We start from the raw sequence: 22,374 nt of genomic DNA, 5'->3' as shown, positions 1-22,374 counted from the left end.
CACCGCCACCGCCGCCGTGCCCCCTGCTTCCACCCTCCGCCGCCAGCCCAGCTTTCTTCCGCTCAAGGACCAAGAACGACGTGAGATGTCGTCCTGGCCCATCGTTGTGGCCCTGCGCCCTAACCACCGCTGTCGGCCAACACGGTGGCCCTGCTTCTCGCAATGTCGCATCGTGCTCTCACCGCGCCATGTGTGGCCTCCTCCCGGCGAAGCGCCCTCGCCAACAACACACGTCACGCCCCAGTCCAGCTCTCCGGTGCCAGCCCATCCACCTTCGCGACCCCAGGCCGTTTAGCACTGCCAGCAGAGCCTGTTCAACACCCCAGCTCTCACGCCCCCCCATCTGTGGTGTCAGTAAGTATTCAAGCGCAGAAAAATGGAGATGTTCAGTTCAGACGTTGCCATGGCGCGTGTACTACTTATAATAGAACAACAGGGCTTTGTATTCTGTTCAGTTCATCTACTTGGCTATCATAAGTCCAATTTCATTTGTGTTTCCATGTTCTTCGTGTAGCACAAATAGGTCTTTGTATTCTTTCAGTTCATGTACTTGCCGATCGTAAGTCCAATACTGAATTACATATGTTTTCCATATTCTTCCTATAGCATGAGATTATTTGTGGATGTGCAGCAGAGTTTGCAAACTGCGATGTTGTTGTTCTATAGGTGCTTCCCGAAATTCCTATGAGAACCAACATATTTTGATGAAATTTGATGTTGTTGTTCCTATGTTTTAGATGAATTTTAACCATACAATCTTCCTACGACGGGCGTGTGCTTGCTCTGTTTTGCAAAATTCTTATCTTGCATTTTTTTGTGTGTGCAGCCTTTTCTCTTCTCGCCACCTGCTGCCGGTCGAGCTCCTAGAGTCACTACATCGACGCACGCATCTGCTGCAGGTTCTTTTCTTGTGTATGTTGTGCCGTTCATAAAAAAAAGTTAACTATGGGAAAAGACAATCATGAAGTTCTGTTCAGTTTCTTATTTCAATTCAAATTCTTATAGTGCAAAAATGTTGTGTATGTTGTGCCGTTCATAAAAAAAGTTAACTATGGGAAAAGACAATCATGAAGTTCTGTTCAGTTTCTTATTTCAATTCAAATTCTTATAGTGCAAAAATTGTGTCATAGCCATAAAAAGGAATGTTTTGCTAGTACCAAATAAAGGAAAAACAAAAGTAGGTAAGTTAAAAAATGTGCAGTCCTATAAGTTCAGAGAGAAAAGTTGGTCTGAAGGTAATGCGTTGCAGGCATGTGCAATTTTGAAATTTCGAAAAGGCATTAAGATGCATGATTGCAACCTATTAATTATTTTTCAGTTTTTGAGCTATGAGAAGATTACTTCTTATTTTTGAGCTATAGCAGTTTTATGTGTTCAAACTTTCTAATTTCTTATACTGAATAGAGACAGAAAGTTTTCAATGCTCGATCAGGTCGGTGAATTAACTGCCTCTCCCTATCTGATCGATCTCGCATCGTTTCTGTACCTTACATTTGCTACTGTGCAAGTGCCGAGGGACTTTAGTTCTGAACCATTTTTCTGAGCTTACTATTCTATTTGTGTTACCTTATCCTCCCATCAGTCTTATGATTTAGACTAAATTTCAGCCATGATTTAGACTTTCTTTTTGCAATAAATAAGTTCACTATCTCAGTACAATTAGTTGACCATCTCAGTACAGCTATTATTGGGTGTGCCAAAACTAGATGCTTGACTACCTTATTATTATCACTAGTGCTTTGTATTCAGATTGCTCCTTCAGTCCAACCTGACCCCGCGTCCCACTCAGCCATCCGGTCTGACATCATCTTCGTATTCTTCTTTGCCTCTCACTCCACAGGATTTTTGCCCATTTTCCAATTCTACACTAACGCTGCTTCTAATGGGTGTACATGTGATTATTGGTTCGTGCTTGTCTTAGTCAGCGCTAGGAGGAAATTTTAGAAAAAAAAATGTGTTAATGGAGATGCATGGGAGAGTTGTGCCTCTTAGGTGTTTTCTTTTATAACTGACGACACCAAGGTGGGGGGAATTTTTGTTCTTCAGTTATACGGAATTATTCATTGTTCATCAGTTGCTCAGAAGATGGTTTCCTTGGAGAAACATCTCTACTGAATTAGGTGTTGAAAATGTTTTCTTGTGAATGTTTCAGTGGGGGCTCAGTTGCTGCTCCAAAATCGAACAATTTGGAGGAAGAATGCATGAGAAACAAGTCTCCCAACGATGACAAGGTTAGCCATGTATTCCTATTCTTTGAGTTGTCTCTGTTTCAACCATAAAATTCAGCTAGCATAAGGTGGAGAAGGCAAAAAGAGTGGAGACACTGAAATTCATATTTGGCATAGTAATAAACAGTTAGAACCTTACGGTCTTGCAACATATTCAGAATCAATATTCTACTCCAGTCAGATTCTATGTAAATCCTATTAGTCATGGTTTGTCTCAAAAAAATTATAATGAGGACATAAACAAGTGATTAAGAGGATTTCATATTATAGAAGTAAACAATCCTTGAGAAGGAATTAATTTCTGAGTTTCTGTCCGATATTTTTTCTCAGTTAAACTAAAAAATAATTAAAGAGCGATTACAGGAAGTGTCAGACACATTTACGGAGTAGTCATTTTTTGAATTGTTTGCCGCGAAATTCTTACGTTTCGAATGGAATGGTTACCAGGCATCCAGGCTTATGTATAGCAAGATTGTATGGTGTTGGAGATCACAAGAATGCATGCACTGTAGTGTCCACTTGTTGTCACTTCCCATCTCCTGTATTTATCCGTCTCTAGCTCAGTCGCTTGTGCCTTGCTAATGCACTTTTATTATTTGATGAAACAAATAAAAACACCCTGCTGCTGCCTATGAATTGAGGCAAGTGATGCACTGGTTTTGTGCTTTGCTCACTCCATTGCTGCACTGGTTTGTGCTCTGCTCACTCCATTGCTGCACTGGTTTGTGCCTGGGAATAGAGTAGGTTTATCAGTCCAACATGCATTTTGTGCATAAAAAGAAAATGTAAATGACAGTTTGATGTGTGTGTGTGTGTGCAAGAAATGGAAAATTCGTTTTGAATTAAAACAACTGATCAGTTCGAATTAAAGAAAATGATCAGTTTGAATTAAAGAAAATGATCAGTTTGAATTAAAGATCCGTTTGAATTAAAAACAATGATCAGTTCAAATTTAAAACAATGATCCGTTTGAATTAAAAACAAGAAAAAAAACGGCACCAAAAAATATAAACATGGTAGTTTGAATAAAAATAATGACCAGTTAGATGTTTCAAAAAAGGTTTGAATCTAAAAATCCAGCCACCACCTCGTCGCCATCTCCTCCCTGACCCCTGTCATTGTCTAGCCCTGCCTCCCACGCACCGTCGGATGTTCACACCTTTAGTCTTTCTCATGGTACTATTTGTGTTATTACTTCAACTGCTGTTAGTTCTAGTCCTAGTGCTGCAATCCTTAGAACTCAAAAGCGGTGATGATCAACAATACAAATGGGTTCACTATTAACTCCAGAAGCATGTAAATTTCTGATACTATGATCACATGCAGTAGGACTAGGGACATGCCCATCAGTAGTCCTAGTGCTGCAAACGAATGTTGCTCAGCTTCCTCGCAATTTACCCAATCTCGTTCTGCTCCAAAGCATGCTTCAGTTCTACAAAACGCTCCAGAAAAGTTCAGAGTTCACAAGAGTCACTTCAGGTATCCCGTCCTCCTACATCCACGAGCGCGAGCACCCCGTGTAAATGCCACCCGTGATCCCTGCTTCCCGTCATCACTTACACCTCGTGTGAGTTCGCTGCCCAGAACAAGCACGACCACCTACAGTTCCCGGTGGTCGCCTTGGCCACCCTCGGCCATGAGCTCGTCCACCATGGTTACTGGCAGTTGTCCAAGTGGAGCGCGGACATCAGTTCAAGTAGAATCGCGGCTACCATCTTCACCAAGCGCTGCAAAGCCATCCAAATCGAGCACAGACAACTTGTCGGCGATGTTGCCAGCATGCTTTCGGCAAAATAGCGGCCGCCACAAACAGCATTGGCAGCCAGCACACGCAGTACATGCTCGACTGCTGCACACTGCCGCCATGGACGTGCACTTATGTAAGTATGAAGTAGATCTAAATGCATATGTAATAAATAGAGTGACTGACTATGACAAAGCATTTCCTGCACTCCGTCAATTGATTGAAAAGGCTCCAGGTATGGAATTTGACAAAAAACCACATGAGGTTGTACTGGCTACTACAGTTTGAGGTCTCCAACTGTCTTACATTTGCCGTTGTTTTTGCTAATGTCTACAGTACTGGTTGGGAAATTTTGGTAGTTCATTTTGCTTATATCTGCATGTTGTCTCTACCTGCAGGACCCGACCCAACCAGCTTCGCCATGGCATGGCGCCTACTGGCGAAGGACCACCAACTCCCTGACGACGTGCCCAAACCCGCCGACGAGGCCCGCCGCCCCAACCCTCCTCCTTCCTCCTCGCATCGGGATGAGCAAGATCCAGCCGGTGCCTGAAGCCCATCCCACCATTGTACCCCCCTTCCCCTCGCTGCACTGACCGGTGTGCCATAGCGCCGCTGCCAAGGTAAACTTCTTGCCTCCCATCGTCGCCCCTGCATCTCCTAGACGAGATGGTTTCGATGACTTCTTCATCGGCATTTTGAATCAGGCTGTGACACATGTGTTGCACAGTAGGTGTTTGCAATAATGCATGAGCCAAAGAAGCTTATTTTTTGTTGTTTTTATTTTCAACTGAAAATGAGAAAGAATTTCATTTTGGTTCCTGTGGTGCTTGAGATAAATCATAATCAGTTCATGTGCGTTCGTGCGAGAAGTTCCCTTATGAAAAATAAATCAAATAGTTCGTGCACAGTAAAAGGGAACATTGACAAAGAAAAATGTACTGAAAGTACATTTATCATATTTTGTGAAGTTCTAGAAAAAGAAAAGGAAAAGTTCAAGCAAAACCAAAAAGTTCAAAAATAGGGCCTTTGTTGGTCGCCTGGGTCAGTTCATGTGCTACCATTGGAGGAGTTCAAAAAATCAGAACTAGTGCATTTCCATAAAATTCTGTAGTTTCGTGTGTGCGCTGCTACAAATATGAATGATTTTTTCCAATCATACTAGTACTGATGCAATCACCTAAAATAAGTTGAAGAAAAATTCTGCAAGCTAGGTGCATGTGCTGCTACAAAAATCTATTGTATGTCTGTGTAGCTACTGTATGTCTTCTGAATCATGATGCATGATATTCTTTGGTACATGTCTTCAGTGCGCATATGGAAGGTCGAGAAGTTCTATTGCTCGTATATGCCAAGTTCAGAGAAGTTGCCGCCAATGGCACCGGAGCAGCGGTCAAAATTAAACTTGGTTTCAGTTTGTGCATGAGTTTTTTTTACATCAATTTGTGCATATGTGTTAATTGGTGGCTAGTGTGTGTGTGCAGGGTACCATAAGTATTAGACGGCAAGTGTATTGAGGTGAGCAGCAAGACGAGGCGTGAAGCATGCCCTCATGTGTATGCAGCGAGCTGCTACAACACTAGTGCGGCTACTGTCACAGATGAACTTGGCTGGTTGTAGCTGCTTGTACTAAACATGTGTGCCTCTGTTATCTTTGGTAGTCAATGATGCAGACTAAACATGTGTGCATGTGTTATCTTTGGTAGTCAATGGTTGTAGCTGCTTGTACTAAACCAAGCAGGCCAAGGATGAAGTATACGATGCAGGCAATGAGGACAACTAAAACATGCAATCCGTACACATAGCAGCAGCTGCAAGTTATTCCGTCTATGATGACATGATTGCTACTACCTCCGTTCGGAAAAACTTGTCCCTCAAATGGATGTATGTAGCACCAAGTTAGTGCTAGATACATCCATTTGAGGAACAAGCTTGGGACAAGTTTTTTCGGACGGAGGAAGTACTTCTTAAAAGAAAGTGTACATGATAGTTTGATGTTTCTCAAGAAAGGCAAAAATGGTTTGAATTAAAAACATTGATCAGTATGAATAAAAAACTATTATCAGTTCGAGTACTCTCTTCTGCCTATTTTGGTTGATGTCCATGAACAGACAAACATTGTGTGGAAAGTTCAATTATTACTAGCATATATATTTAGATAATAAATAGCTGTTTATTCGTCTATGGAAATTGAGATAGTTCGTCTATGGACCTAAGGAATATATGCTCAAAGAAATAAAAAGAAAAAATACAACACATTTATTGCGGAAAAAGTTTATTTTAGTTTAGCTATATAGTACTATACCTGATGGTTGGAATGATACTACAATAGTAATGATTCCAAAAGTTAACTCCCCGGAAAAGGTAACTCAATTTAGACCAATCAGTTTGTGCAATGTGGTGTATAAAGTCATTTCAAAGATGATTGTTGCTCGTCTGAAGACAATCCTCCCAGATATTATTAGCCCTACCCAAAGTGCTTTTGTGCCTGGAAGAATGATTACAGATAACATCTTAGTGGCTTATGAATGTTTCCATAAAATAAAAAATAAAAGGACCGGTAAAGAGGGCCTGTGTGCAATAAAACTAGAGATGCACAAAGCATATGACCGAGTGGAGTGGCCTTTTTTAAAGGAAATCATGTTGAGACTAGGTTTTCAGCAGGATTGGGTGAATTTAATTATGCAATGTGTGACCTCGGTGGAATATCGGGTTCGTTTTAACACGGAAGAAACAGAGAGCTTCAAACCATCTAGAGGACTGAGGCAGGGGGACCCTCTCTCCCCATATTTATTTTTGTTATGTACGGAAGGCCTGACTGCACTCCTAGCTAATGCAGAGGAGAATAGAAGTATTTCTAGAATTAAAGTTAGCAGAGATGCCCCATCTATTTCAAATCTCCTTTTTGCGGACGATTCATTAATCCTGATGCAAGCTAATTCCATGAACGCGGAGGCGCTGAAAGCAGTTTTGGATGCTTATTGTGCTGCATCGGGGCAAATGGTGAGTGTTGAAAAATCTAGTATATTTTTTAGTCCCAACACGAAAGTGGAAGATAAGGCGCATATATGTACTATTCTGAACATTATGACTGAAGCTCTCAATGACAAATATTTGGGTCTGCCTTCAAATGTGGGTATGGACAAAAGTGATTGTTTCCAATTCTTAATAGACCGAATTGTTATGAAAATCAGTGGTTGGAAGGAAAAGTTGCTATCAGCAGGAGGAAAGGAAATCCTTCTCAAATCGGTTGTACAAGCTATCCCAACTTATGCAATGTCCGTCTTTAAAATTCCTAAAAAGATTTGTAAAGGAATCATTGACGCGATGTCGCATTTTTGGTGGGGTGATGAAGACAATCAGAAGAGAATGCATTGGATGGCATGGTGGAAGATGTGTGTACCAAAAGACCAAGGAGGAATGGGTTTTCGAGACATACATTGTTTCAATCTGGCCTTATTAGCCAAACAAGCGTGGCGCCTGCTTGATAACCCTGATTCACTATGTGCTACAATTTTGAGAGCTAAATATTTTCCAGATGGAGATTTAATGAATGCGAGTTTGAAAAAAGGATCCTCTTTCACGTGGCAAAGCATCATGGCCGGAGTGGATTCTCTCAAAAAAGGTTATATTTGGAGAGTTGGTAATGGACAGAATATTGATATCTGGAGAGATGCATGGATCCCGAATGGGGCAAATAGGAAAATTATCACTCCTAGAAGAGGGCAGCTTCTAACAAAAGTTGCTGATCTTATAGATCCAATCAACAATTGCTGGGATGAAGATTTGGTAAGACAAACGTTGTGTCCAATTGATGTCCAGAGAGTGCTTACGATCCCCCTCCCCACGTATGACATGTCGGATTTCATAGCTTGGAGCTTTACAAAGAATGGACTGTTCACGGTTCGTTCTGCTTATCTGGAGGAATGGAAAGCCCAACATGGGAGGAAATTGCAACACTCAGATGGCATTGGAGGAATAAATGTCAATACTATTTGGAGCAAGATTTGGAAATTATCTTGTCCAGCAAAAGTGAAGATCTTTATTTGGCGTACCTTACATGGAACCCTCCCGTGTCGTGTTACACTTGCTAATAGACATATGAAAGTTTCGCCCACCTGCCCATCATGTTCAAACGGGCATGAAGATACAAAACACTTATTATTTTTATGTCAAAAGGCAAAAGAGGTGTGGGAGAAACTGGGATTGCACGAAGCCATTAAAAAAGCCTGTGCGGTCGATCGTGCGGGAGAGGCAGTACTTGAATTTCTAATTTTTATGCCAGAACATGAGCTATCTATATTGGGCACACAGAATGTTCGCGAACTGATCGCTATAACAGCCTGGTATTTATGGTGGGAAAGACGTTCGCTAGTTCATCAGGGGAAGACCCAAGATGCATACCAAATTTCGATGGGAGCCCGTGCTATAACGACGAACTATGTTATTGCCCAATCCTCCAAGGCAACAAATAAAATAGAGGGATGGACGAGACCCCCTCTAGGTTTTGTGAAATTAAATGTCGATGCTTCTTTTGATCAAGACATGCTTAGAGGCACAGCGGGAGCTGTACTTAGAGATGATAAAGGAAGATTTATTGTTGGAGGGAATTGGAAGATGGATTGGTGTGCAGATATTTTAACAGCAGAAGCCATGGCACTATGTTTTGGCTTATTACTTGCACAAAAGGCGGGAAGTAACCGACTTGTTGTTAACTCTGATAATATGGAAGTAATTGACACGATGAAGAATGGAGGACATACAGCGGGAGCGGCGACAGCTATGTTTGATGATTGTTATTTTTTGGTTTGTGATTTTTCGTTAGTTAGATTTGAACACTGTAATAGGAAGGCAAATAAAGTAGCTCATGAAGTTGCTAGAGTAGCCAAATTTTCTGAGACAAAGGACTGGTTTGAGGAACCTATGAATGATATTGTAAATTTTCTTATAGACGATGTAACCATTATTACTAATAAATAAAGAGGATGTTTATTTCAAAAAAAAATATAAACCATGCAGGTTCGATGATGAAAGTTTGGTTGCTGAACCCAAAACGTTTTTTGAATGTGAAAAATACCTCAGTACAAACACACAGATATATTAGTACAATTACTCTATTTTACGAAAAGGAAGAACACACGAAAAACTTTCTTTTTGAAAAATTATCATTCAGTTCAATGATATAACCTATGCAAGTTTGAGGACTATGATACCATAAACCGTTGAAAAGCTACGAGGAAAACAATACCGAAACAACAAAGTAAATTCTAGTTTGTGAAAACACGCTTAGTACAAACTTATACGAACATCAGTTCAAGTACTCTTTTTCGGAATCTTTCAAAATTACTCTGTGAGAAATACATCAGTACAGAGACACCCCTAGATCAGTACAAGTACTCTGTTTTTTCTAACGGGAAACATCACGACGGGTCTCACCATATTCAAAATTACTCCTCAATGGTTCCGAGTTTGAGAAAACATTCAACATGACTAAGTTTCACATTTTTGATATCTTTCCAACGGTATATTATTTGCCACATTTCGACAAACTGTAAAAAAATCGCGTTTGAAATCAAATTTGACCGTATTCGAATTCGAGTTTAAATCGTAAGGAATTAGAAAAACATTTCTATACAAAAAAGTTGCGCATTTTCCATAGCTTTCCAACGTCATATCATTTGCATCAATCCGAGCAACCATTTGTGAAAAAACGCGAAAATACATTTCGCCCAGAATTTCACCATTTTTCAAATTACTTTTAAGTAGTATATAATTTGAAAAAACAGTAGATATATGGAAGATGCGGATTTTTACCAGCTTTCCAACGCCATATTATTTGCTCAATTCCGACAAACCTTTTGAAAATTGAGTCCAAAATACGATTCGCGTTTTTGGTTTTGGAAAAAACGGTTTTTTTCAAAACTGCTCTTAAACCATGATGACTTTGCAAAAAATTCCTATATATTTGTATTGTAGATGTCAAGAGCTTTTCAACGATATATTACACGCTTCATCCCGACGAAAAGACGATCAGTTCGACGAGATGAAAATCATCAGTATAACCGCCTGGAACCATCAGTTCAAGTAGGATAACAGAATAATATTCTGTTACGCGAAACACAATAGCTCAGATGTGTGTGTGTGTGTGTGTGTGTGTGTGTGTGTGTATCAATTACTCATTGGCATATCGCTCAGGTCCCAGTCAACACTATCCGAATTAATTACCCGCGTCTTTCCGCAAATGAATACGCCTCCCATGGTTGTTTCACAAATATACCCCGGCTTACTTGCCAGGGGCTCGGTACGGGAACAAATGAGTTGCCAACAAAGTCCGAATAGCTTTTATAGCGTACTTCAGCGTCGCGAGTTTGACTTTATATGCATCAGCTCCGAATCATGTCTTGGGTCAATAGTTGGGTTGCCCGGCTCCTGTGCTTGCTATCCTATGTTCCACTCTATCGGCTAGGGTAGTAAAGGGAGAACTACTACGATTGTGCTACCGGTTCAACTGGTGACGCACCTCAGTAGAGAAAGCCGAAAACTGACTGTCATGATGCGGCGAGAGCTGGTCAACCACTCGATGACTTATCGGAGTCTCTAGCGATTCCTTCGTGTCACACGAAGGACCTCTTTTCCGGTCAATTATGTAAACACATCATATGAATAAGCCGCATACATACTAGGGGCTATGTCGTAGACCCACCATAAAACTCCTATGGCTAAGTGAAAGTGTTAACGCCCTATAGTCTGGTTGCCTGGTTCGCCGCATTGACATCTCCTTCACGGACCAAGCCGTTGGGTCAAGAGTGATCAGATGCTTTTTTGAACACCCCTGTACTTCCTACAAGGGGGCTGAAGCCGACGACTAGAAATCTTTCAGATTATATTAAAACGGCGCACAAGAGGAACACAAGCTTTTGAACAAAATATACAAATAGATTCACTATAAAATTGTCTCGTGCAATTCTTATACACCTCACTCAAACATTATGTCTTTCGAGCATTGACCCTCTATTAAGTGGGCGGCTACTAGGACGTCTTCAAAATAATGCTCCGGTTCGTGGCGGTCCTTACCCTTGGGCGGACTCTTCACTGCAACGTCGATGGCCTTCATATTCCCCAGAATGTCTTGACTCAGGCAAAAGCCATCCATGCACCTTCGATGCACACCGATCGCTTCACATCGTCGATACACGGCACGGTGTTAACAAGCCGCTGCACCAAGCCAAAGTAACAGTTCGGAACAGGCTCAGTTGGCCATAACCGGATTATGACATTCTTCATAGCAGCACCACATATCCTATGAAGCTCGGCCCACTGGGACATCTGCTCATTCAGCAACAGGGGGCGCTTCGAGGCGCCGAATTGTGACCAGAAAAGCTTCTCTGTTGCGTACCCCTCTCGTGCGTGATAATACTGCACCGCATCGGAAGAACTCTTCGGCAAGTCTAAAAACTCGTTCGGAGAACTCCACAATTGGTTAAGCTGATCATAGTTCAGATTGACGAACTTAGCCTGTAGCAATAATGGCTTACCAGCCACAATCTCCCCAGCTTGCCAGATCTCCTCACGGGGCGCTCAGGATTCAGACCGTGCTTCTCTTGCTTCTTGTAAGGCCTTTTCAATTTCAGCTGTTTTGGCTTCCTTCTCCCTCTCAAGAAGCTCACAGCGGCTGGCAGCACTTTTTAGCTTGAGTGCCATCATGTATATCTTCTCCTCGTCTTGATGCCGAGCAGCTCATTCGGCTTCTAACTCAGCCAATGCCTTCTCGGCAGACGCATTACTACACCGGGCCTGCTCCTTGGCCCAGGTTAGCTCCGCCCGAAGAATTTCAACGACGGCAACACCATCTGCAGCCAGGTACAACTTTCAGCATCATGCTTATATCACAAAAATGTACGTACAGATATTGCTCCGAATACATACCTCGCAACTCGCCAAGACTCATATTGATCAACGTAATGTCATCCCCGGCCACATGAAGCTTCCGTTGCAGTTCGGCAATATCCGCAGTCTGGGAAGTAGCCCGGGGGAGGCAACCTGTGTTCAAAGTTAATCAGATTAGTCCTCCAAAATTTCTTCTTGATCCTCCGTTCGCCTCCCATGGGAAGCCAACCTGAGTCTCAGGGGCTACTGTCTATACACAGGTAAAGCACAATTGCACACGTTACATTACAAATCTTGAAGCCTCTCAGCGGGCTCGCAAAGGCCTCATTCAATCCGCGCTTCGCGGATAGGACCTTTTCAACCACCATACCCATCAAGATACGATGTTCCTCTGAAACGGATGCCTTCCGCAACATGTTCGTCAAGATATCCGACGCTTCTGGGTCTCCGGAGGCAGCCACAGGAGTACGGCCACCCTTCGAAGGGATTCATTTATTTGTATTCGGCTGCATTCCGGATTGTTCGGGGTCTTTATTGTTGTCCCCCGGGCCGCCGAAGTTTCACCTTCGCGTAACATCTCCATCGTCCCTTGCACCACTTGTCGGTCAGGGGAGACCCTCCGCGACGACACCTCAAAGTCGTCTGTCCTATCGGACGGAGAGTTCGGTGGGGGCGTCTTGCTTTCCATCATCTCCGGGAGAAGGTCCTCCGAGGAAGAGGATTGTGGAAGGGGACTACGCGCTGAGCTACAAACAAATATATATATATATATATATATATGTATATATATATATTACAGACATCACAAGAAAAGAATGTGATATGTTTAAAGCAGCCTTGTTCACTTACGATTTGGCTGGAGACTTATCCTCGTCACGAGACTGCGCTTTGACGCCCTCCAGGTCCGAGCCGCCCTCCAGAGGCATTTTACCTTGCTTAGGAGCTTGCTCCTCCCAATCTTCGGAGGCGGCCCTCTTCCCCCTAGGAGGGAAGGAGACGGTGCCCCCCCCCTTCTCTTTTGCCTTCAGATAAGAGGATTTGGATTTCTCCGGGCAGAAATTCCGATATTCCTTTGGAATTGGGGCCGTCTTTGGTCTTCTCACTCTCCGCCTCGCCCTCCTTCACAGGCATCTGGTATGGTGCCGGGGCCAGCATCCGAGTTAGAATAGGATTTGTTGGGCCCTCGGGCAGAGGGGCCGAAAACATAATCAGTTCCGCTTTCTTTATCCAGCCCTGGAAGAAGATAGCTTTGCTCAGTACCATATTGCAATATGTATAACTACAAAAGTATTCGAAAGCCAAGTGCTTACCGGAGTATCCGGACGATTGCAGTTAAGGTTGGCGTCCTCGACAGTGTCCGGCCAATGTTTCCGCTTCCAAAAAAATAACTTCCACATCCTTTCGTGTGTGGTGCCAAAAAGGTGTTGGAGGGTTCGTGGACCTTCTGGATTGAACTCCCACATGCAGCGAGACCTACGCTGGCAGGGCATGATTCAGCGAACCAACGTCACTCGGATCACGCCGACAAGATCGATGCCTCTCTCGAGGAGGGTTCAGATGCGTCTCTGTAAAGTCCGTACTTCATCAACCGATCCCCAGTCCAGCCCCTTGTTGACCCATGATGCAAGTTGTGACGGTGGGCCTGGACGGAAGGTGGGTGCAGCAACCCACTTAGTACCGCGGGACTCTGTAATGTAAACCCACTCCCGCTGCCAGTAGTTGGAAGTCTCGGTAAAAGAACCTTTTGGCCAGGGAGTATTGACGAGTTGGCTGATGGTAGCACCGCCGCACTCCGCCTGTTCCCCATCGACTATCTTCGGTTTCACACTAAAGGTCTTGAGCCATAAGCCGAAGTGTGGGGGGATTCGAAGGAAGGCCTCGCATATAATGATAAACGCCGAGACATGGATACTCGAGTCCGGGGGAAGGTCGTGAAAATCCAGTTCGTAATAAAACATTAGCCCCCGGACAAAGGGGTGAAGAGCAAACCCTAACCCCCGGAGGAAGTGGGGGATGAACACAACCCTCTCCCAGGATCTGGGGGTCGGAATAACTTGTCCTTGAGCAGGAAGCCGGTGGTGGATCTCTGCGGTCAGATATCTGGCCGCCCGAAGCTTTGCAATATCCTCCTCTGTAACGGAGGAAGCCACCCATCAGCCTTGGGAGCCGGATCCGGACATGATGGGAAAGCTGAAAGCAATGGAGTCAAGCCTTGGGTGCTGGAACTCGGGGTTGGAAAGGCTGAGGAGAAGTTGGGCGTAAAAAAGAGGGCCCTTGGTTCCTTTATAAAGGCCTCCGGTATTGAATGCCTCCTCCTAAGCCTAAGAACCTGCCTATTCCTAAGGAATCTTTCTCGCAGGATGGTTGGGTTACCCATGCTCGTATTGATGAAAATCCCGTAATAAGGGGACACGATCTCTGCTTTGACAAGACATGCCAATGACAACCGCATCTCAAAACGTGGGGAGAAAAACAGTTTGAAATTATGACCGGACAGGCGTGACGTCGCATTACTAAAGTTGTCAGCAGATTGGACTTGTGTGTTATTATATTCTCTCTACGGTTGTGTGCGGTGTGTGTTATAGGTCCGGACATGATCAATTCGTCTAGAGATTATTCGGAAGTTCAGAAGGAGGAACCCGCCTTGCAATGCCGAAGACAACACTATGCGCCGGATACCTTGTCATTGAAGCCAGGTTCAGGGGCTATTGAGGGAGTCTTGGACTAAGGGGTCCTCAGGCGTCCGATCGGTTATCTATGGGCCGGACTGATGGGCTGTGAGGATATGAAGACCGAACACTGTACCCATGTGCGGATGGGACTCTCCTTGGCATGGAAGGCAAGCTTGGCGAACAGCTATGGAGATTCCCTCTTATGTAACCGACTCTATGTAACCCTAGATCCCCCCAGTGTCTATATAAACCAGAGGGTGTAGTCCGGAAAGCATATACTCAATACCTTAGTCATACATGCTGGACTTCTAGGTTTTAGACATTATGATCTCGTGGTAGACCAACTCTTGTAATACTCCTATTCATTAATATCAATCAAGCAAGACGTAGGTTATTACCTCCATCAAGAGGGCCCGAACCTGGGTAAAACTTCGTGTCCCTCGACTCCTGTTACCATCAACTTTAGACGCACAGTTCGGGACCCCCTACTCGAGATCCGCTGATTTTGACACCGACAGGGGGCGCCCCCCAGGCTTGTGGTCACCTCGGGACTCTTCTGGCCCAACTCTGGTGCTTCGGGGGTCTCTTTTGGTCCATAAAAATCACTGTAAATTGTCAGCTCGTTTGGACTTTGTTTGATATTCCATTTCTATAAAACTCAAAAACAAGAAAAAACAGAAACTGGCACTGGGCTCTAAGTTAATAGGTTAATCACCAAAATAATATGAAATGACATATTAATGCATATAAAACATCCAAAATAGATAATATAGTACCATGGAACAAGAAAAAATTATAGATACGTTTGAGACGTATCAAGCATCCCCAAGCTTAATTCCTGCTCGTCCTTGAGTAGGTAAATGATAAAAACAGAATTTTTGATGTGGAATGCAACCTGACATATTTACCCATGTAATCTTCTTTATTGTGGCAAGAATATTCGGATTCAAAACAAAAGTTTAATATTGACATAGAAATAGTAATACTTCAAGCACACTAATAAATCAATCATGCCTTCTCAAAATATCATGGCCAAAGTAAGTTATCCCTACAAAATCATATAGTCTGGCTATGCTCTATCTTCATCACACAAAGTATTTCATCATGCACAACCCTGATGACAAGCCAAGCAATTGTTTCATACTTTTAATGTTCTCAAGCCTTTTCAACTTTCACGCAATACATGAGCATGAGCCATGGATATAGCATTATAGGTGGAATAGAATATGATGGAGGTTGTGAGGAGAAGACAAAAAGAAGAAGAAAGTCTCACATCAACTAGGCGTATTAACGGGCTATGGAGATTCCCATCAATAGATATCATTGTGAGTGAGTAGGGATTGCCATTCAACGGATGCACTAGAGCTATAAGTGCATGAAAGCTCAAAAGAAAACTAAGTGGGTGTGCATCCAACTTCCTTGTTGATACGTCTCCAATGTATCTACAATTTTTGCTTGTTCCACACTGTTATATTCATTCTTGGATGTTTTACAATCATTTTATAGCAACTTTATTTCATTTTTTGGGACACGTAGTGCCCAGTGCTAGTTGTTGTTTTTTCCTTGTTTTTTACTTCGCAAAAAATCAGTACCAAACGGAGTCCAAATGCAGCGAAAATTTTTGGAGAATTTTTCTGGACCAGAAGACACCTGTTGGGCAAAAGAAGTACCAGAGGGGGGCTCCTAGGGGAGCACAACCCACCTGGGAGCGCCTGGGGGCCCAAGCGCGCCTTGGTGGGTTGTGCCCACCTCGTACGCCTCCCGCACTGCCTCTTTTGCTCTATAAATACTCCGAAAATCCAAAAACCCTAGGGGAGTCGACGAAACACAATTCCAGCCGCCGCAAGTTCCAGAACCAGCAGATCCAATCTAGACACCATCACGGAGGGGTTCATCATCCTCATTGGTGCCTCTTCGATGACGCATGAGTAGTTCATTGTAGACCTATGGGTCCGTAGGCAGTAGCTAGATGGCTTCCTCTTTCTCTTTTGTTTCTCAATACAATGGTCTCTTGGAGATCTATTTGATGTAACTCTTTTTGCGGTGTGTTGTTGGGATCCGATGAACTTTGAGTTTATGATCAAATCTATTTTATCCATGAAACTTATTTGAGTTTTGATCTCTTATATGCATGATTACTTATATCCTCGTATTTATTCTTAGAATCTTTTGTTTAGTTAGGCTGAGTAGATCGATTTTTCTTGCCATGGGAAGAGGTGCTTTGTGATGGGTTTGGTCATGCAGTGTTCTTTGCCAACGAGAGAAGGGGCAGCAAGACACATATTGATCGTTGCCATTAAGGATAACAGGATGGGGTCTATTCCTACATGAATAGATCTTGTCTACATCATGTCATCGTTCTTATTGCATTACTCCGTTTTACCATGAACTTAATACACTAGATGCATGCTGAATAGTGGTTGATGTGCGGAGCAATATTAGTAGATGTAGGCAGGAGTCGGTCTACTAATCTTGGTCCTGATGCTTATATAATGATCATTGCCTGGATATCGTCATAATTATTTGAAGTTCTATCAATTGCCCAACAGTAATTTGTTTTCCGGCCGTATGCTCTCTTTCTCGAGAGAAGCCACTAGTGAAATCTATGGCCCCCGGGTCTATTCTTTATTATTCTATTATTTGCTTTTATTTTCAGATCTCTTATTCCAAAAACCCAAAAATACCTTTCTGCATTTTTGTTATTTATTTTATTTTGCGTTTCCATGTGATCTATTTATCCAATCTACTACAAACCAATCTATCTTTTACCCGGGAGGGATTGACAACCCCTCTTACGCGTTGGGTTACAAGTATTTGTTCTTTGTGTGTAGGTACTGGTTACATAGTTTTGCTTGGTTCTCCTACTGGTTCGGTAACCTTGGTCTCATCTCTGAGGGAAATACCGTACCTATCGTAGCTTTGCTGCGTCATACCTCCCTCTTCGAGGAAAATACTAACACGGACACGAGCCATAAAGAAAGGATTTCTAGCGCTGTTGCCGAGGAGACATCATAAACATCTATCATGTTCCTAATCAAAAATATCATCTCCTCACAATTTACATTATTTGCCATTTGCCTCTCGTTTTCATCTCCCCCTCTTCAAAAAAATTTGTCGTTTTATTCGCCCTCTTTTTTGTTCGTCGGCTTTTAGTCAGATCTCTTCCTTGATTGAACTTGTCATCATGAGTGATTTTGGTATGGCAAAAACAGATGATGGCCCAACTCGTAAAATTGGACGATCTGGCAATATGGATGCTAAATTTTTTTCGATTGGGGGCAAGGGAATATTATGAGAAAAGAACATATCCACTATTTTTTCAATTGTGTTGGAAATTTGACTCTTGATGATGCTCCTATACTTAGAAGAACTAACTCTTATGCGGAAGCTATTTCAACATTAGTTATGAAACTTGGAAATAAATTTATCCATACCCATCTACCTTGCAAAGATTGTTTTATGAGCTACCTGTTATAAAGAATCCCAAAGCTAAAAAGTTGGCTACCCTTGTTCTTATGAATGAATTTGATTACATAATACAAGAAGCTAGGGATTTTTTTTTGATTTTTAAGGTATGAACCATGAAAAACCAGTGATAGATCAGATCCTTTATAATAGTGATTATATGTTGAGACACTTGGTTGGAAATAATCAAATTTTCGATGATAATCTTAAAAAGGAAATCCCCGTTTTAGATATAATCCACCAAGTTTTCAATGATGTTAATCAACACTATTCTTGGATTGTTGCCGGAAATCAAAGGGGATATGATGCTAAGCAACTTGATAGTGCTAAAGTTAATATGGACAATGTGTTTCAAGTTATTTTTGCAAAACCTGCTGACAAAAACACATCTAAGGAAAATAAGAAGAAAGATGACAACACTTAGATCTATGCTCTATGCCTAGCTAGGGGCGTAAAACGACAACGCTTGTTGGGAGGCAACCCAATGAATAAATTTTAGTTTCGCCTTTTTCTTTCTGTTCTTGAGTGTTTGCACAATTATGCCTCTGTTATGGTTGTGTTTTTATGTTTTAGATAGTGTTTGGGCCAAGCAAAGCCTTTGGGATCATGTTGGGTGATAGTTGATTTGATCTTGTTGAAAAACAGAAACTTCTATGTAGAGTAAAATAATTTTGATAAATCACAAAAGCGATGAAAAATTATGATTTTTTTACACAAGATTGGTATAAAAATTGCCTACATCTTCCTAATGTTTTAGAATTTTTGGAGTTACAGAAGTATACGAAGTTTTCAGATTGCTACAGACTATTTTGTTTTTGACAGATTCTATTTTCTTTGCATTGTGTGCTTATTATGATGAATCTATGGAATTTATCAAGGGGTCTAAGCCATAGAAAAGTTGGAATACAATAGATATAATGCAAAAATAAAATATGAATGGATTTGCAACAGTACTTAGAGTAGTGATTTGCTTTCTTATACTAACGGATCTCACGAAGGTTTTGTTGAGTTTTGTGTGATTGAAGTTTTCAAGTTTTGGGTGAGATCACGATGGATGAAGGAATAAGGAGTAAGAAGAGCCTAAGCTTGAGGATGCCCCATGGCACCCCAAGCTATTATTCAAAGAGAAACAAGAAACTAAGCTTGGGGATGCCCCCGAGTGGCATCCCCTCTTTCTTCTAACGACCATCGGTATTTTACTTGGAGCTATATTTTTATTCGTCGCATATCATGAGTTTTGCTTGGAGCGTCTTGTATTATATGAATCTTTGCTTGTTTTTCTTTTTAGTTTGTGTCATCTATCCTTGCTGGACACACCTATTTAAGAGAGCCAAAATTATGTTATGATTTGTTAGAATTTCTCTTTATGCTTCACTTAATTTTTTTGAGCTATGGAATTGCTCTAGTGGTTCACTTATATCTTTTTGAGCATTTTTTGCTTTAATATTTTTGAAGAAATGCTCTCATGCTTCACTTAGATTTACTTGAGAGTTAGTATTTTTTTAGAAATTCTCTCATGCTTTACTTATAGTATTTTGAGAGATAAAATTTTTATGCTCATGTTCCTCACTTAGATTTTTTTGAGCTTGTCAAAAGCAACATATGAATTAGTCCCAAAGTGATAGATATTCAAGAGGGATATAATAAAAACTTTTATGAAGATCATTGGAGAAAATAAACTTGATTCTATGTAATAGTTTTGCCATATGATGATAATAATATGTGAGTCATGTTGGTGAGTAATTACGCTTTAGTAAGAATATTGGTGTTAAGGTTTGTAATTCCCTATGCAAGCATGAAAGTCAATAGTTATGCAATGAAATTACATCCTACTTGTGGTGCATTATTCGGTGTTAGTTATACTTAATGCTCGTTTATGTGAATTTTTGTTTCTTGGTTGGATGCTTCACAATCTATTTGCTAGCCTTCCCTTGTACTAAGTAGGAATACTACTTGTGCATCCAAAATCCATAAACCCAGTTTTGCCATATGAGTCCACCATATCTACCTATATGCGGTATTCTCTTGCCGCTCTAAGCAAATTTGTATGTGCCATTCTCTTTCAAAATAATTTCCTTTTTTGTGTGCTCGTACCACTCATGAAACGGTTGGGGGTGGTTGATAGTTTTCCATGCTAGATGTGTTATTCTCAAGGTGAGTGTTTATTCACTTGTCATTGCACGAGAGTACGACAAAGGAATTAGGGATGCCCAGTCCCGAAATAAAAAAAATGAATTTACTTTATGTTGTCAAATAATAAATTCCTTGGAAAGTGTTGGTATGGATGGCACCCGTGGATACGGCTAGCCCTGGAATGTGAAAGTATGGTGGAAAAAGGAATAAACTTTATTTTCTGTTTGGAAACCACCTATGATATATCTAGCATGGAAAGTATTGGGAATTGGTCGATCATTTTCTTTGACAGGAAAAGCATGCCACCCAAAATGTTTTATCTCTATCTTTTTCGCTTTGAGCTCTGGCACCTCTACAAATCCCTACTTCCCTCTGCGAAGGGCCTTTCTATTTACTTTATGCAATTTTTTGAGTCTGCTTCTTCTCTTATAAAGCACCAACTAAGGAGCACTATGATCATAGTTGAGCATTGGGTGTAGCTAATATGAAACTGTGTTTCATGAATGGATTAATGATTGAGCATGATGGGCTAGGGATAACTTGCTTTAGTGTTGATATTTTGAAAGACATGGTTGCTTGTTGATATGTTTGAGTATTTAAATCTTCATGTCAAAACTAGACTATTGCTTTGAATCATATAGAAGTCCAAATGTCCATGCTACAAAAGAAAAGAATATTTGATGAACATGTTAGGCAGCATTCCACATCAAATTTCTGTTTTTATCATTTACCTACCTGAGGATGAGTAGGGATTAAGCTTGGGGATGCTGATACGTCTCCAACGTATCTATAATTTTTGCTTGTTCCATGCTGTTATATTATCATTCTTGGATGTTTTACAATAATTTTATAGCAACTTTATATCATTTTTTCGGACTAACCTATTGACATAGTGCCCACTGTGAGTTGCTGTTTCCTTGTTTTTTACTTCCCAGAAAATCGGTACCAAATGGAGTCCAAACACAGCGAAATGTTTTGGAGATTTTGTCTGGACCAGAAGACACCTGTTGGGCCAAAGAAGTACCAGAGGGGGCTTCGAGGGGAGCACAACCCACCTGGGCACACCTGGGGGCCCAGGCGCGCCCTGGTGGGTTGTGTCCACCTAGGAAGTCTCCCGCACTGCCTATTTGCTCTATAAATACCCTGAAAATCCAAAAACCCTAGGGAGTCGACGAAACACAATTCCAGCCACCGCAAGTTCCATAACCACTAGATCCAATCTAGACACCATCACGGAGGGGTTCATCATCCTCATTGGTGCCTCTCCGATGATCCGTGAGTAGTTCATTGTAGACCTACGGGTCCGTAGGCAGTAGCTAGATGGCTACCTCTCTCTCTTTAGTTTCTCAATACTATGGTCTCTTAGACATCTATCTGATGTAACTCTTTTTGCGATGTGTTTGTTGGGATCCGATGAACTTTGAGTTTATGATCAAATCTATTTTATCCATGAAACTTATTTGAGATTCGATCTCTTATATGCATGATTACTTATATCCTTGTATTTATTCTTTGAATCTTTGGTTTAGTTAGGTCAACTAGGTCGATTTTTCTTGCCATGCGAAGAGGTGCTTTGCGATGGGTTCGGTTGTGCAGTGTTCTTTCCCAGCGAAAGAAGGGGCAACATGACACGTATTGATCGTTGACATTAAGGATAACAAGATGGGATCTATTACTACATGAATAGATCTTGTCTACATCATATCATCATTCTTATTGTATTACTCCATTTTCCATGAACTTAATACACTAGATGATGTAGGGTAGTACCCTAATTGCCCGATCTTTCACGAAAGGAGCGGATCCCGCGATGAACACGAAGAACACGAGGGGAAACACGAGAGGAAACACGAGAAAATCACTAAACCAACAAGAAATAGTCACATATATGCTAGATCCTCGAGTACATAAGAGATCACACGATCCACGGACAACTAAGGACGATACAAAGGTAGCCGGTCTTCTCCGCAAGGAGGTCTTCAATCCAAAGGGATTTTCTCCGAAGAGGGGCCGCGGTCTCTCTCGTGGAGTAGATACGATGTGGATGAGCAATGCTCTATCTCTAATATGAGCTAAACCAATGCTAACCCTAAAATGTAGGTAGGAGAAGAGTATATATAGTCTAGGTGGGCAAAGGGGTACACGGGCCTCGGCCCTTACTCTGTGCGCAGACAGGGGAGGCTAGACGTCCCGGCGTCGAGCCGGATCTCCGGGCTAGGGTGGCCGGATGTCCGGGCTGGAGGCG

General features: G+C 41.9%; 1 long non-coding RNA gene across 1 annotated transcript; it reads left to right on the top strand.

The window, feature by feature from the left end:
* The first annotated feature begins 6 nt into the window (after positions 1 to 6).
* On the top strand, positions 7 to 5,822 carry LOC119316820. Its single transcript, XR_005153327.1, has 5 exons — positions 7 to 354; positions 827 to 899; positions 2,153 to 2,231; positions 4,371 to 4,595; positions 5,283 to 5,822. It is a non-coding gene; the product is annotated as an uncharacterized LOC119316820 (long non-coding RNA).
* Positions 5,823 to 22,374: the final 16,552 nt, after the last annotated feature.

The sequence above is a fragment of the Triticum dicoccoides genome, chromosome 6A (assembly GCF_002162155.2).
Source record: "Triticum dicoccoides isolate Atlit2015 ecotype Zavitan chromosome 6A, WEW_v2.0, whole genome shotgun sequence".
Classification (NCBI taxonomy): Eukaryota; Viridiplantae; Streptophyta; class Magnoliopsida; order Poales; family Poaceae; genus Triticum; species Triticum dicoccoides.
This window is presented reverse-complemented; position numbering and strand designations above follow the sequence as displayed.